Consider the following 16,441-nt stretch of genomic DNA (forward strand, 5'->3'; position numbering starts at 1 on the left):
GAAAGGGCAAATATAGTGCAGTCCATGAGGAGATGCACTGCAGTGCTTAATGCAGCTGGTGGCCACACCAGATACTGACTGTTACTTTTGATTTTGACCCCCCCTTTGTTCAGGGGACACATTATTAAATTTCTGTTAGTCACATGTCTGTGGAACTTGTTCAGTTTATTTCTCAGTTGTTGAATCTTGTTATGTTCATACAAATATTTTTACTTGTTAGGTTTGCTGAAAATAAACGCAGTTGACAGTGAGGCCATTTTTTTTTGATGAGTTTAGTTACTGTTGCTTCATCAAATAATTAACCAGAACTACTGGCGCCTTTGGTCTTTCATCAGTTACATATACTTTTATAGGAGTTAATATTGCTTGTAGTTAAAAAAAAAAATCCACCCACTAATAACTCATTCGCCACAAAAAAAAACAAATGTTTAAGGCCCAATACACTAGAATGAGTCTCAGGAGTGAATTCACTCAAATTTAACAGAATAGGTGCAAACAGAAAAATAATTACAGGAGAATTAGACAATTTTGTCATCACTGCTGCAGGCGAAGAGTTAGGTCAGACAGACGGTTAATAACAGACACATTAATGTCAAACCGTTCGTCCCCTCAAAGTTAATACATACTTTTGACGGTAAAAAGTCAGGAGAGTTTCACACATAAAACTAAGAACAAAACTATGGAGGCTCTCCATTGTTAACGTATGAACACCATTGAAAAAACATTGGCCTACTCGTTTTTAAAGGATACAAAATCTGTCTGTACGGCCCCTTACAAATCTTCTAGACTAGGGGTGTGCCGAGTACTCGGGCAAAACCAGCATCGTAACGGATATGATTAGATACGATTATGACCAGTATTTTTTGTAATTATCTGTGATGGGAAAACAGTAATCCGCATCTTTCACTCAGTGTGAAGAGCTATTGGCTAGTTATTCTGTCTGTAAAGGAATGGGCGGGGTATTGTTTGAGCCTGCTACAACAAATTGCATTAAAACGAGCCGCTCTTCCTCTGTGGCGCGTCTCTAAGTCTCCCCTTCTCCAAACATTGTGTAGAAATCCGAATCTGTAGCTAGTCATTGTTGTTCAATCTAGTTATTTCCTTTCGACTTTGCTGAAGCCATATTCTTGTATTTATCTGTCTACTTCGCGTGGTTTAGTAAGCCTACTTTGTCGGCCCTTATTATTCCATTGCTAATGATGTCTGTCGTTATGTCGCGATCCAAGCCCATGCTTGCTATTATTTATTCTCACCCAGGCATGTTTACAGAGCAACACATCAGAGAATAAAAATTACAAAATATAGATTGTACAGATGTGACATATCAGGAGAGAAAGGTTTTGCTCCTCTTAAAAGTTAAACAATATATGGAGCAAGCGAATTAGCCTACCTTCATCTAAATCTGTGTCTGGAATAAATGCATTCAGGCATTAGGCTATTTGCATAATTTGTTAATAATTGAATAGGAAAGTAAATCGTGTGTATTTTCATCTGTTGGGGTCATTTAGGAACATAACGATGCGCTCTGAGATGCACTCAGTGAGAGCAGTATTGCACACTATACTGAGTTATGATGGTTAGAATTAAAGACCTGTTGAGTTAACTGTTCGTTAAGCACCCCTGTTCCATCGAGGAGGGATCTCAGAACTGTAATGTACATTCTGCTTTCAACTGACTTATCTGAAATAATCTAGAGCAGGGGTAATCAACTCTTACCCCACGAGGTCCGGAGCCTGCTGGTTTTCTGTTCTACCTGATAATTAACTGCACCCACCTGGTGTCCCAGGTTGAAATCAGTCCCTGGAGGGAAGCAGTGGAACTGATTTCAATGTCCAGAGTTGAGTGTGAGGGGTCTAGGTAGGGGTATGCCGATCTCGTCATACTCGTAATCATATCCATTTTATCACACTTGATATTCGTAAATCGGATTTACTCGTGATCGGAAGTGCCCCTTTTTTAAATGCCGGTAAAGCCTATAGCTAGTGATAGGACGATTGATACCGAAGCTCCGTTACGGTCTTCAAAGCACTACTGATCCGATACAATGTAATGATGCTCGTTTCAAAGTAACATTATCGCGTGATCAATGACGTCTGAAGCTTTGCTTGATCACTGTGCATTTTCAAACTGCTTGTTGAGAAATACGAGACCGCACTGATTTCGCAGTAGTACCGGGGGTGCCATCTTTGATTCCAAGTTGTTTTCAAACACTGACCTCTACTGGACACCGTACTTAGAAATCTAGTTAGGATTTTTTGTTAAATAGTGCACTTGAACTGTAGCGCAGCAGGTAAGATTGGGGGATCATAGAACACTCAAACAGGGTATGGGGTCAAATCCCAGGGAAGGCACCATTTAAAAAATATTTAATGTGAAACCTAACTTCCTGCACATTGTTGTTCAAATAATTGGTTTTATTTAGTAGAATATAAGCTCGTCTTAAGCATCCTGAAAGCCATAGATTTCGTTTTTCAAAAATAGTAAACTTGAAGGCAAAAAAAGGGAAGCACAATGTAAGATGCAAACCTGTTATTCTAAAGCCTTCTTCACACTGCAGTTAATGCTCAAAGCAGTTTTGTTTTTCAAATCTGTTTTGGACTACTGAATGTCACTCAGAAGTTATGTAGCAAGCTAAGGTGACAATGCCTGCCATGGACGTTTCCCAGTTGCTTTGAATGTTCAAACTCATTAGGGTAAGAACGTCTTATTCTTTGAGGCTTTAAGTGATCCAACTTTCAAAACACGTCATTTTTTTGGCTAGACAGCAGTCAACTAGCTAGCTGCTTAGCTCTCTAGCATATTCACTAATTTGACAACAACACGTTAGTTAGCTACCACATGTTCTTTTCAACCTGTCAGAGTAGCTAGCAAGCAACAAGATATGCTAAATAAGTCTGAAAACCACTCGGGGCAAATAAATCAGACAAGTCACATGACCAGGAATGAGATTTGTATCTGACTTCAAACCAGCTACGAAGGTAGTTTGAAATGTGGCTTGAAATATCCTATTCCATGTGATTTTTGGCTGTTCAGACTGCAGGAAAAATAATTGATTCAAATTGCATATGCAAATAAATAGGATGAGCCACTTCAAACTGCCAATGTGAACAAGGCTTAACTGATTGTAGGCTACTAAGGCCTGCGACTAACCACTGTGCCATGGAGTTTGATGAATATTGTGGTGGGTGGGGTGGGCAGGGCACTTTTGAACATCTGGCCAGATGTTCCAGTTTTCAGGGGAAATGGAAAGAGCCCGTGACAACTTCCACTTTTGGACGTTATCAAGTCGACACTCCATCTGAAATCTACATTAACTGGATTGGTTGAGCAGTGTAGAAGATAAACTTCCAACTGTTTTCTCATCAAGACCAGTATGTAGGAGATTTAGTTTCAGACGTTTCTTTTATGCCTGCTACGTTAGGTTCATTAACACCAAACACATTTATTGCTGACTCGCAGATGTCACTAATGGGCATTGAGTTAAGCTCAGAGTAATGAACTGTTCTTTTGGCAAAATTTGCTGCAAGCCTCAAAGGCTTCACTAATCATAACCAAAGTTCGTCTTATTAACCACTGGTTGACAAAAGTTCCAAATAGTTTCCAAATGCCAAAGCCACCATTTTACCCAAGGGGCAAGCTGGTCACTGTCAAGTATATAGCTTACATAGACTTACTGTGCACTTCACATTTTCACCCTGTCCACTCTCGCATACCTTTACTTCTGCCGTTCAGTTACCTATTTCTAACATCACAACAGTCTCATCTATGAACAAGCATACACACAACCAACACTGCTTTATTCAATAGCATACAAAAGCCTGCCAAGAAAACAGCCCAGTTGACATCTTCAGACCTAACCTCGTCCCTAGGCTCAATTGTAGAGCCCAATAAAATCCTTGATGCGAAGAACGCAGACGGTTCACGGAATCCAGACATTAAAATGGATTTCAACAATAAATGGAATTGAACTCAGCAGAAATCAGCTAAACGCATTTGTCATGTGAGGATCCGAATGGGTCAGATCAGCTTGGCAATGGATGACAGTAACCAGACCTTCTCTCACCGACAGAAGAGGGGAGGGAACTGTGTCAGTTTGACAGCTCATACCCTATCATAAATGAACAGAGAGGAGATCCTGAGAGGTCTCAGGATCAACCAAAGGAATGGCTTTGTTAACCTCTCTGGGGTAGGTGGGACGCAATCGTCCCACCTGGCCAATAGCCAGGGAAAATACAGAGCGCCATATTCAAATAAAATGATATAAAAATCAAACTTTCATTAAATCACACATGTAAGATACCAAATTAAAGCTACACTCGTTGTGAATCCAGCCAACATGTCAGATTTCAAAAAGGCTTTTCGGCAAAAGCATAAGATGCTATTATCTGATGATAGCACAACAGTAAACAAAGAGAGTAGCATATTTCAACACTGCATGCACGACACAAAACGCAGAAATAAAAATATAACTCATGCCGTACCTTTGACGAACTTCTTTTGTTGGCACTCCAATATGTCCCATAAACATCACAAATGGTCCTTTTGTTCGATTATTCCGTCGATATATATCCAAAATGTCAATTTATTTGGCGTGTTTCATCCAGAAAAACACAGTTTCCAACTTGCGCAACGTCACTACAAAATATCTCAAAAGTTACATGTAAACTTTACCAAAACATTTCAAACTACTTTTGTAACACAACGTTAGGTATTTTTAAACGTTAATAATCGATCAAATTGAAGACGGGATGATATGTGTTCAATAATAAAAGAAAACAAACTGACGCAACTTTTCTGGTAATGTGCCTCAAACAATTTACTTCAAGTGACTCTCATTTAAGATGGCCATACTTCTTCATTACACAAAGGAAAAACCTCAACCAATTTCCAAAGACTGGTGACATCCAGTGGAAGCGGTAGGAACTGCAAACAAGTTCCTTAGAAATCTGGTGTCCCAATGAAAACTCATTGAAAAGACAGTGACCTCAAAAAATAAAAAATTCTGAATGGTTTGTCCTCTGGGTTTTGCCTGCTACATACGTTCTGTTATACTCACAGACATGATTCAAACAGTTTTAGAAACTTCTGAGTGTTTTCTATCCAAATCTACTAATAATATGCATATCTTATATTCTGGGTATGAGTAGCAGGCAGTTGAATGTGGGCATGCTATTTATCCAAAAGTGAAAATGCTTCCTCCTCCCCCAAAGAAGTTAACTAGCTTTTCCCACCAAAACTCTAACACGTTCAACAAGTGAATACTGGAACAATATTTCTAACATAATATTAATGTTGGGAATGGTCGGAGAAAACTAATGTCATATTGGTTTTTATTTTGTGATGTCATTAAAAAGGTTAAAGGAAATACTGTAACTTGGAAAGTATATCCCCTTTATCTGTCAAGCTTCCACCCTTAACATTGTATATGAAATATGATGAAAGTATTTCTTGAGATAGGAATGATTTTAGGAGCCATAAATTCTCTTGTCTTCTACAAACTGTGCAAAGTAATTAGCCACGCCCCGAGTGAGGTTAGAGAGCATGTCAGCCTGATGGAACTGCCCATTTCGAAAGAGAGCATAAAATAGGTTAAGAATTAACATTAGACCAGAAAAGAGTGGAGTGTAGCTACACGTTCGAAATGGTTGGAACTTTGAACCTCAACATGTGAAGAAAAATAAAAAACTCACCTCCCAGACCAAAACATCGCCAGGCTGCAGCTGCGCATGTAAAGTGGTTTAAACTCTGACTATCAACAGAAGGTGGAGAGGAGAAAACTCCCCTCTCTGACAATTACTGGTACGGCTGATTAGCTGTCCTAAGCCAAATATCTAGAAAAGCACATTTTAGTGGGACCATCCTACTACTCTTCAAATCCTCCTACTGTACTACTCTTCTCAAATCACCATAGTATGCTACTCTCAGAGGGAACCATCGACACGGCTGGCTAGCTTATCTTCCAAGGAGAATCTTCCAGAGTGAACAACAGTAGAAGATGGGAAAGGGGAGACCCCGTTCTGACAATCAGAGAGCCATACAAGCATGCTGCTGAAAGGCCAACAACATTCCTAAGGAGGGCTGGTTCCGACAGAGACAAAGGGCGAACAAAGGCACTCGCATGTAAATACATTCATGATTTCTTATTCCAAACGGGCGGCGGTTCGTGTGTAAAGTATACGATTACTGTGAGAAGTGTCTAAAATGTATCAACGATAAGTGTCTTTTTCTCACTCCATGTCATTGTGTAACAAGCTGCCATGTGGTCAGTCCACTAGGGACCTTTTTCTCATGCATTAAGTGTGTTTATTCTGTGTCATTATTTAGTTAGCTAGTAAATAAATAAATCCATTTGCGTAGTACTGAATCATAAGGCTGGGGTTTTTGCAGATCCAAGAAGGTTACAACTGTTCAGAATGATGATATAAGAGGTTATGATTAATATCTTGACTGTTTTATGGATGTAATAGGTAAAGACCTTTAGAGTTTAAGTCGGGCGATGGTAACTCTAAAACAACCACTCATGGTGCCACAAATCCTAATGAGTTAATTGTTACATGATAAAATATATATATATATATATAATAAAAAAATAACAGGTAACAATTAAACATAGCTGATTTAATAAATAACAATCAGATTAATGAAAGTAAATTCACGATATATTGAACTTTAGAAAATGCAGTAATTTGTCTAAGTTAAAAAGACAAGAACAAAACACAAAAGTGATTAGTATTTTCCTGCAACTTTTTGAGCACAGGTATCCCTGTGTGTGTGTGTGTGTGTGTGTGTGTGTGTGTGGTGCATGAGTGTATGTCTAGACTTTGGGTAGCTATTAGCAATGAGGCTAATGACAACAGTCTTCTGGTAGAGATACAAAGGCTTTCCAAAAACTCTTCTGAATGAAATGTTAACTACAAAGTAGCCTATGCCTACCTGGCAGAATGATATCATGATTATTGGCATCATTCCAGTGGCCATTTGTTTTGCAAACTCTGCAATCACATGAGCGCTACAGAAACGTTGCTAACCAAACAACACATTTTATAGGGCCCTACAATTGCTACTACATATAGAGCCTGGTAATACGGCAACAAAGTGGGACTTGAAAGGGGCGCTGCTTAAAACAGACGGGAGAGGGAGTGGGATGAAAATCGTTACTCAGAATAAATGTTTTCACATTGACCATATTTTTGTGAAGGCCAATTGATTTGGAGTTAGAAATAGATTTCACAAACTTTATATGCACTAAGACACAAACTTTCCGATTTTCCGTACTCATTTGTGCTGCTCGCGCCTTGAAGTCCACAGTGTTGGTGGTGGTGGGGGGGGGGGGTTCTAAGGGGTTGTTAGATGGCGATGACAGGGATCAGCCAATTAAAATCTGCGGTCGTTTCATCTGCCCCCGCCATAGCCTCCATTCAAGTCCCTTTCTGAGGCGCTGTAAAACCAGATGGGTTTGACAGATCTCGTCCACCGGACAGATTTCTTCTGACTAATTCTGCAAATATTTGATTATAACACATACCCTCCCCCTTTCATACTCTGGTCACAAGCAGGTAGGGTTGCAAAGATTACACCAAATTCCAGGCCTTAAATGTATCAAAAAAAGTTAGCTTATAACAGTGAACCTTTTTTGTGGGATACACAAGGCAATTCTAGGTCTTGTGGCATATTCTGGTTAAACTATCCAAAATTCAATGGAATTGCAACCCTCTGCATGCACAGTGCATTCTTCCATCACATGTGAAGTGCACTCTTCCATCACATGTTCAGCTGATTCTCAAGATCTTGCACACTAATGAGATGCTACATGCTTTCTGGTAAGTTGATTACAATACTGGGTGGGGTGAATATATTTTATAAATGACAACTTTTGTTAAGTAGTAAATATTAGCCTACAGCAAAATGTGTTTAAATCATTTCCAACTTGTTAACAATTTCTGCTAGTTAGTTTTTGCTACAATGTGGGTTTTAGCTTGAGGAGTGTTAAATTCACCTATTTCCATACATGTTTCATTTTAAAACATTTCTTACAAAAAGGAGTTGTTTAATCTAACTACTTAACCATTTATCTGTACATGGAATTCTATTTGAGGGTTTTTTAATTAAAAATGTTCACTCATCTTTACAGGAAAATGACACGTGCACTAACTGATGTGTGGAGACATTTCACTGCAGCTAATGTAGAAGGAAAAGCTGTGTACATTTGCAAATACTGTGAAGAATGCAACAAAGATGGAGAATCATCAGGCCAAGTGCATAAAGTTCCCTCAGCGCTCACAACAAGCAACCTCTGACAAAAGTCCCTCTACATCTATTCTAGGTGAAAATGATGAATCAGACACCTTATCGATAGCAACAGCTCATGGTCCTCCTTGAATCAGAAGTTGTTTTTGACTCAATGGAGGAAAGTAGTCAGAGAAATGCTGATGAATGTCATGCAAGAGCTGTGTATGCAACCTGTTCACCTCTGATGCTCACAGGCAATGTGTATTGGAAGAGATTTCTGAACGTTCTTCACCTAGCATACACCCCTCCAACCAGACATGCGTTATCTACTAATTTGCTGGATGCAGAGTTCAACAGAGTTCAAGTGAAGGTCAAGCAAATCATAGAGAAAGCAGACTATTGCAATCATCTCTGATGGGTGGTCGAATGTTCGTGGGCAAGGAATAATTAACTACATAATCTCCACCCCTCAACCAGTATTCTACAAGAGAACAGACACAGCGGTCTATACATTGCAGATGAGCTGAAGGCAGTCATCATTGACCTTGGACCACAGAAGGTATTTGCACTGGTGACAGAATGCTGCCTGGTCATGAAGGCTGCTTGATCATGTCACACCCATTGACTGTGCTGCTCATGCATTGAATCTGCTCCTCAAGGACATCATGGCACTGAAAACAATGGATACACTCTACAAGAGAGCCAAGGAAATGGTTAGGTACGTGAAGGGTCATCAAGTTATCAGAAATCTACCTCACCAAGCAAAGTGAGAAGAAGAATAAGCGCACCACATTGAAGCTGCCCAGCGTTGTCATGTTTGACAGTCTCCTGGAAGGGAAGGAGTCTCTCCAAGAAATGGCCATATGCCAGTCTGCTGATATGGACAGCCCTATCAAGAGGATCCTCCTGGATGATGCATTTTGAGAGAGGTAAGCAGCCTGAAACTCCTGAAACCTATAGCAGTTGCCATTGCACGGATTGAGGAAGACAATGCCATCCTGTCTGATGTTCAGACTCTACTTGCAGATGTAAGAGAAGAAATCCCTACTGCCCTGCCCACTTCACTGTTGCTCCAAGCAGAGGAAACTGCAGTTCTGAAATACATCAAAAAGCGTGAAGACTTCTGCCTGAAGCCCATACACACCGCAGCATACATGTTGGACCCCAAGTATGCTGGCAAGATAAACCTTTCTTTCTCAACAAGGCCTATGGTGTCATCACCACCGTGTCTCGCCACCTTGGCCCGGATGAGGGCATGGTTCTTGGCAGTCTTCGAAGGTACACCTCCATGCAAGGGCTTTGGGATGGAGATGCAGTATGGCAGTCGTACCAACATATCTCATCAGCCACCTGGTGGAGCTGAGGCTCTTTCCCCTGTTGCCTCCATCCTCCTCCAAATCCCAACAACATCAGCCGCCTCAGAGCGCAACTGGTCCTTGTTTGAGAACACACACACCAAAGCACGCAACAGGCTGATCAATACAAGGGTTGAAAAATTGGTGGCCTTCCGGGCAAATTTGAGGCTTTTTAGGCTGACAGCGAGCCATCTTCAACATGGTTGTGTAACAGTATAACTTTAAACCGTCCCCTCGCCCCGACACGGGCGCGAACCAGGGACCCTCTGCACACATCGACAACAGTCACCCACGAAGCAGCGTTACCCATCGCTCCACAAAAGCCACGGCCCTTGCAAAGCAAGGGGCAACACTACTTAAGTCTCAGAGCAAGTGACGTAACTGATTGAAATGCTACTAGCGCGTACCCGCTAACTAGCTAGCCATTTCACATCCGTTACACTCACCCCCCTTTCAACCTCCTCCTTTTCCGCAGCAACCAGTGATCCGGGTCAACAGCATCAATGTCACAGTATAACTTTAAACCGTCCCCTCGCCCCGACCCGGGCGCGAACCAGGGACCCTCTGCACACATCAACAACGGTTGCCCACGAAGCATCGTTACCCATCGCTCCACAAAGGCCGAGGCCCTTGCAAAGCAAGGGGCAACACTACTTAAGTCTCAGAGCAAGTGACGTAACTGATTGAAATGCTACTAGCGCGTACCCGCTAACTAGCTAGCCATTTCACATCCGTTACAGTTGGAAAGTGACAGTAAAGATGAGGCCTCAGGGTCTGATGTTCAAGAGGTGGACATTGAGGATGTCCAGGGAGAAGACATGGAAGCCTGAGAGGAAGATAGTCTGAAAACTAAAGTTTTGGTTATCATTTTACTGATGCATGTTGAAAAATATTTTTTGGGATATCCGATGGATCATTGTGGTTCATTCAATATTCCCTTTCTTTTGTTGTTCAGTGAAATCATCCCATGTGAAGTCAACTCAATTAAAAGTTCAATTCACTACATTTGGGGGAAAAAATTATATTGGAAGTATTTAATCATTTGCAATTATGTTTACTTATTATAAGGTAAAATGTTTTTTCCGGTCTCCATATGATATGGTAATGTCACGATCGTGTGGGAGTGAGACGGACCAAAACGCAGCATGTGGAAAATAAGCCATCTTCTTTTATTATTGAAGAAGGCAAAACGAAACAAAACACTTACAAACTAACAAAACAACAAACGACCGTGAAGCTACAAAACGAAAGTGCACACACAAGCTACTAACGTTTAGACATAGACAATTCCCCACAAACAGCTAAAGCCTATGGTTACCTTAAATATGGCTCCCAATCAGAGACAACAATATCCAGCTGTCTAATTGAGACCCAATTCAGGCAACCAGACTTTCCTAAACACCTACACAACCATAGACACACCTAGACAACTACACTAAACATAAACCCAACTACTCTAAATAAACCCCCTAAACCTACAACCACCCTAGACACTACAAAACCCACATAAATTACCCATGTCACACCCTGACCTAACTAAAATAATTAAGAAAACAAAGAATACTAAGGCCAGGGCGTGACAGGTAAATATATCCAATGCAAATGTTTTTGTTTTTTAAAATGGTATTAATATGAATTTGCATATATTCCCATTAATTCCCACAGAAAGTTTCCACCTATGAATATTCCCCAAAATGTGCAACCTTACAAGCAGGCCACAAAAAGTAATCAAACCAGAGTTAGTTTTACACATGGATGCTAAAATTATGGGTAATGACTCAGGACAATCAATTCTGCTTGGCAGCTCATTCCTGTATTTCTAGTTTGCAGAGACAGGGCCTGATAATACAGAAAATCAAAAAGAGAATGTTTTCCTCCAGAGGATGTCAGTCTATGGTGGAAGAGAAAGTAGTGCAGAAATGTTTTAGTAGACATTTTAAATTTCCTCCTCTGCAGTAAATAGCCTGAATTTGCACCAATGTGGAAGGTCTAGCCAGTTCCGTGGCTTGAGTAGGTTAGAGCCCACTTTGCTTTGAAACTACCATCCCTCACTCACATAACTCAGTCAAAGTAACCAACTCTAACGAAAAATGACAAGCAGCGATGTTTGTAAGTCAATTTGTAAGTTATATCCCGTGGCAACAAGATGAAGTACAAAACAAATCAATGCAGTTTACCTATTCTGTTCCAGACAGGGCTGCCTTGGAGCTGAAACACCGACTCCGGATTGTACTATTAATTTGAGATAAACAAATTTCCTCACCTAAAATGAATAGTCTTAGCGGGAATCCCCCTCCTAGGGAAGTTCACAATGCAAAAAGGAAACAGGGAAGTACCCCACTTCCAAACTGAATGACCAAGGAAAGTAAAACCAAATTGTTTTGGAACTATTGAACTCAGACTTAAAGCACATCGGATGTGGAAAATGTGGTAGTGACTGTTTGAATAAATTAATTTTGCAGAGGGTTATTGCTAGTGTTTTTACAATAATAGAATTGACTTCAATACCACTGCAAAAAAGGCATAATAAAACGCAATGTTCTTTATTTCACCGATCACATTCTTAAGTAGCATACGGTAATCCCCAGTAACATGTTTAAGTACAAAACAACCGGAGCCTTGAGTCACTCACTGTCGTGCAGCGTGCGCCAGGTGATCTAATTACCATATGATATTCACTACAAAATGTTTTCCAGCTAGATATCTTATAACTATTAAGTTAACTGTCTAAAATGTGCTAAAATGCTCTGCAGTTGTGCATTTGGTTTGCTAATTTAGTAGCTAGTTAGCTATCTAGCTAAGTGGCTAGCTGGCTTCTTCCAAAATCAAGCACTTTCTTGGTAACAGCAGAGAACCCTCTCCTGGATCAAGTGCCTTGCTGGCTAATATTTGTTTTGTGCGTGCAGCAAACTACGTAGCATTTTTGAGTTACTTGTACAGTTTCTGACCTAAACTATACTAAATGTTCGCAATGCGCTTGTTCACATACGAGGATTCCTTAGTATTGTTAGTATTCTGGTAAGTGACGTTTTTAGGGCCTCCTTTACGTTTGAAAAAATAAAATAGTGCTTCTTGTGTGCACTACGGGTAATATCGTATATCCCAGGATAGCACAGGATGAAGGTATGGACATCTGGATACCGCCAAACCCTAACCGAAAGTTACAAATTCTAGTACAGAACCATTTTTCATGTTACATTTAAGTCATTTAGCAGACGCTCTTATCCAGAGCGACTTACAAATTGGAAAGTTCATACATATTCATCCTGGTCCCCCGTGGGGAATGAACCCACAACCCTGGCGTTGCAAGCGCCATGCTCTACCAACTGAGCCACACGGGACCTATGTTCTAGTATCAAAAAAAGTAACAGTTTCAAAATACCATGCAACACTAGTTAGTAGAGGTCGACCGATTAAATCGGAATGGACGATTAATTAGGGCTGATTACAAGTTTTCGTAACAATCGGAAATCGGTAATTATGGATTTTTTTTTTGACACCTTTTTTTAACTAGGCAAGTCAGTTAAGAACACATTCTTATTTTCAATGACGGCCTAAGAACGGTGGGTTAACTGCCTTGTTCAGGGGCAGAATGACAGATTTTTACCATGTCAGCTCAGGGATTCAATCTTGCAACCTTACGGTTAACTAGTCCAACGCTCTAAGCACCTGCCTCACGAGGAGCCCGCCTGTTACGCGAATGCAGTAAGAACCCAAGGTAAGTTGCTAGCTAGCATTAAACTTATCTTATAAAAATCAATCAATCATAATCACTAGTTATATCTACACATGGTTGATGATATTACTAGTTTATCTAGCGTGTCCTGCGTTGCATATAATCGATGCAGTGCGCAATCGCGAAAAAGGACTGTCGTTGCTCCAAAGTGTACCTAACCATAAACATCAATGCCTTTCTGAAAATCAATACACAGAAGTATATATTTTTAAACCTGCATATTTATCTAAAAGAATTCCAGGTTAGCAGGAAATATTAACCAGATGAAATTGTGTCACTTCTCTTGCGTTCATTGCACACAGAGTCAGGGTATATGCAACAGTTTGGGCCGCCTGGCTCATTACAAACTAATTTGCCAGAATTTTACGTAATTATGACATAACATTGAAGGGTGTACAATGTAACAGGAATATTTAGACTGATGGATGCCACCCGTTAGATAAAATACGGAACGGTTCCGTATTTCACTGAAAGAATAAATGTTTTGTTTTCGAGATGATAGTTTCCGGATTCGACCATATTAATGACCTTAGGCTCGTATTTCTGTGTGTTATTATGTTATAATTAAGTCTATGATTTGATAGAGCAGTCTGACTGAGCGATGGTGGGCACCAGCAGGCTCGTAAGCATTCATTCAAACAGCACTTTTGTGCGTTTTGCCAGCAGCTCTGCTGTTTATGAATTCAAGCTTATCAACTCCCGAGATTAGGCTGGTGTATCCGATGTGAAATGGCTAGCTAGGTAGCGGGGTGCGCGCTAATAGCGTTTCAAACGAGATAAAAATGTATGACAATGTAATGAGACGGACACTTTTTACATCATGTAGGTTTCTATGATCAAATAGCCTAACCTAATTGGAGCTCAATAAAATAAATGCGCTGTCATGTTAACAAAACATTGTAAAACACCTTTTTTTGGTGTTTTACAAACGGTAGGCTTACCACAGATGGGACTGCACCTCAGTAAATTCAGAAAATACTTATTTTCAACGTCTGGGAAAATGTATTTTAAAAACACCTTTTCAACATAATTTTGCTTTACTGGGACTTTTGGTTTTGCGAGGGGCGCCAGCCCTGAAACCTCCACGCAGTTGCGTGCACACATTTAAATGGGTTTTTATAGTAAATACATGTAATTTAACCATAAAAATGTATTACCTGTTAATGTGACCCTCCTGTAGGTTCACTCCAATCCCTGTTGTAATTAACCTGATTCAGCTTATAACCAGCTAGTTAGTCAGGTGCGCTAGAGTGGGGTTGGAGTGAAAACCTACAGGACAGTAGCTCTCCAGGAACAGGGTTGGAAAGCCCTATACTATATGTAGCCCATGTATCTGATGCGGTCTGACCAAGAGTACGACATGCCATACTCTTTTTGGCCAGACAGCATCACACATGGCCTACACATACTGAGACAGAGGGGTGCCGTTTCGATCGCTCAGATGCATTACGTGCGATTGATGATTCTGTCTGTGCTCCTCTCCGTCATGTAAATAAATTACCAATATTTAAATACGGTAGGGCAGGCCAGGCCCCCTAATGCCCACCTATTACACTGGCTCTGGATATATATTTTTGGGGGGTTTTATGAACTGAAAGCAACTAGTTTGCAGTGTTGAGTGAAATACATTTAGTTCCAACTAGAAATGTAACTACATTTCACTGTAGTTTGGTGGTAGTTGACCTAAATTCAACTCTTGGTAGTGTTTTCAGTAGTTAATGACTTTTTACTTCGGTTAACATCTGATTCCAGAGTGTTCAATTCATGCAATCTATTATATTTCAGACTTAGATATGATAATTTCTCACTAAGTATTTTGGATGTAGTGCACTACTTTCTCAAAGTAACTTCAGTTAAGTAAACTATAGTTTTGTTAAGGGTAACTTTAACGAAGCTTAACTTCAAATTTGAAGTAATTGATCGCTTGGTCAACTATACATTTTCAGAGTAGCTTCCCAACACTGAGTTTGACATAGAATGACACGCATCTACTCGCTGTTGGTTAACTGGCCGAACTACCCGCAAAGACCGAATAGAAATTCCTCGAATATCTATTCTACCGGTAAGTTACCTAGCTGATTAGCTAACGTTAGCAAAGGCTGTGAAGCCAGCCGTCGCGTGCTAACAAAAGTAATGTTACCTAGAACAGTGGCTAATTGTAGCTAAGGTTAACCAAACTAGCTTCAAAGTTTAAATATCCCCGTTTCAATTAAGATTTTCCATTTCAATTAAGAGCATCATCGTGAACAAAAACTATAGCTCTTCTCTATCTGTAACTACCGCCTGGTAAACTAGCCAGCTATAGTAACGTTCGCTACACAAGCATCACGCGTTCAACACCGCTATCGTTAGTTATCTTGTGTTTTCAAATATTATTCGCTAGTAAGTCTACGAAAATAATGTTTGATAATGTTAGCCCTTACCGTCAATACAAAACAATCAACCTTTTTCCTGCTGGTAACTTCAGCGTTGCAAACTTTGGCGCTGAAGTTGTTGATTAGGGAATACAGACACGTGAACTTCACTAGCCCTGAGCTTCAAGTGTGCGCGTACTGATTCTTTGTGAGGAGAATGTGACGTGGCGGAGTTTAATTTGGTAATGTAACTTGAAACTGAAAGATTTGTATCTGACTTAAAAGATCAACGTGTCGTTTGAAATAATTTCCCTATAAGTAGAAAAATGAATAGTGGCGATGAAACCTTTTACATCCACCACACCAAGGGGATGACGTTGTGCCCATAATATTGATAAACGTGTTTCAAATGTGTTTTATTATATTTGTTATATAATCTTGAAATTAGTATGTGGAAACCTACATCCATAAAAACATTTTTGACTGTACTAACATATTGGTCTCTGTGGAGAAAATTCGTGTTTTAAATCCCAGGTGAAATTAGTGTTGATAGTACAAGTAGCCTAGTGGTTAGAACGTTGGACTAGTAACCGGAAGGTTGCAAGTTCAAATCCTCGAGCTGACAAGGTAAAAAACTGCCCTTTTGCCCCTGAACTAGGCATTGAAAGTAATAGTTTGTTCTAAACTGGCTTGCCTAGTAAAATAAAAAAAGTAGCAATGACTAGAAGAGCAATGTCCTATCTAGACTAGAGTTAGATTTATATTTA

General features: G+C 40.1%; 1 protein-coding gene across 2 annotated transcripts in view; it reads right to left on the minus strand.

Moving 5' to 3' along the window:
- The window catches only part of LOC129855579 (long-chain-fatty-acid--CoA ligase ACSBG2-like), a 58,811-nt gene extending 42,945 nt beyond the window's left edge, over positions 1-15,866 (minus strand). The window contains exon 1 of one of the 2 annotated variants that reach the window (XM_055923393.1): positions 15,744-15,866. The gene's annotated coding sequence lies outside the window, so the exon portion shown is untranslated. Of the gene's footprint in view, positions 1-1,774; positions 2,033-15,743 lie in introns of those variants that run through there. The other variant, XM_055923394.1, reaches the window with a different exon arrangement.
- Between the last annotated feature and the right edge of the window lie 575 nt (positions 15,867-16,441).

Source organism: Salvelinus fontinalis, chromosome 5, assembly GCF_029448725.1.
Source record: "Salvelinus fontinalis isolate EN_2023a chromosome 5, ASM2944872v1, whole genome shotgun sequence".
In the NCBI taxonomy this organism is placed as follows: domain Eukaryota; kingdom Metazoa; phylum Chordata; class Actinopteri; order Salmoniformes; family Salmonidae; genus Salvelinus; species Salvelinus fontinalis.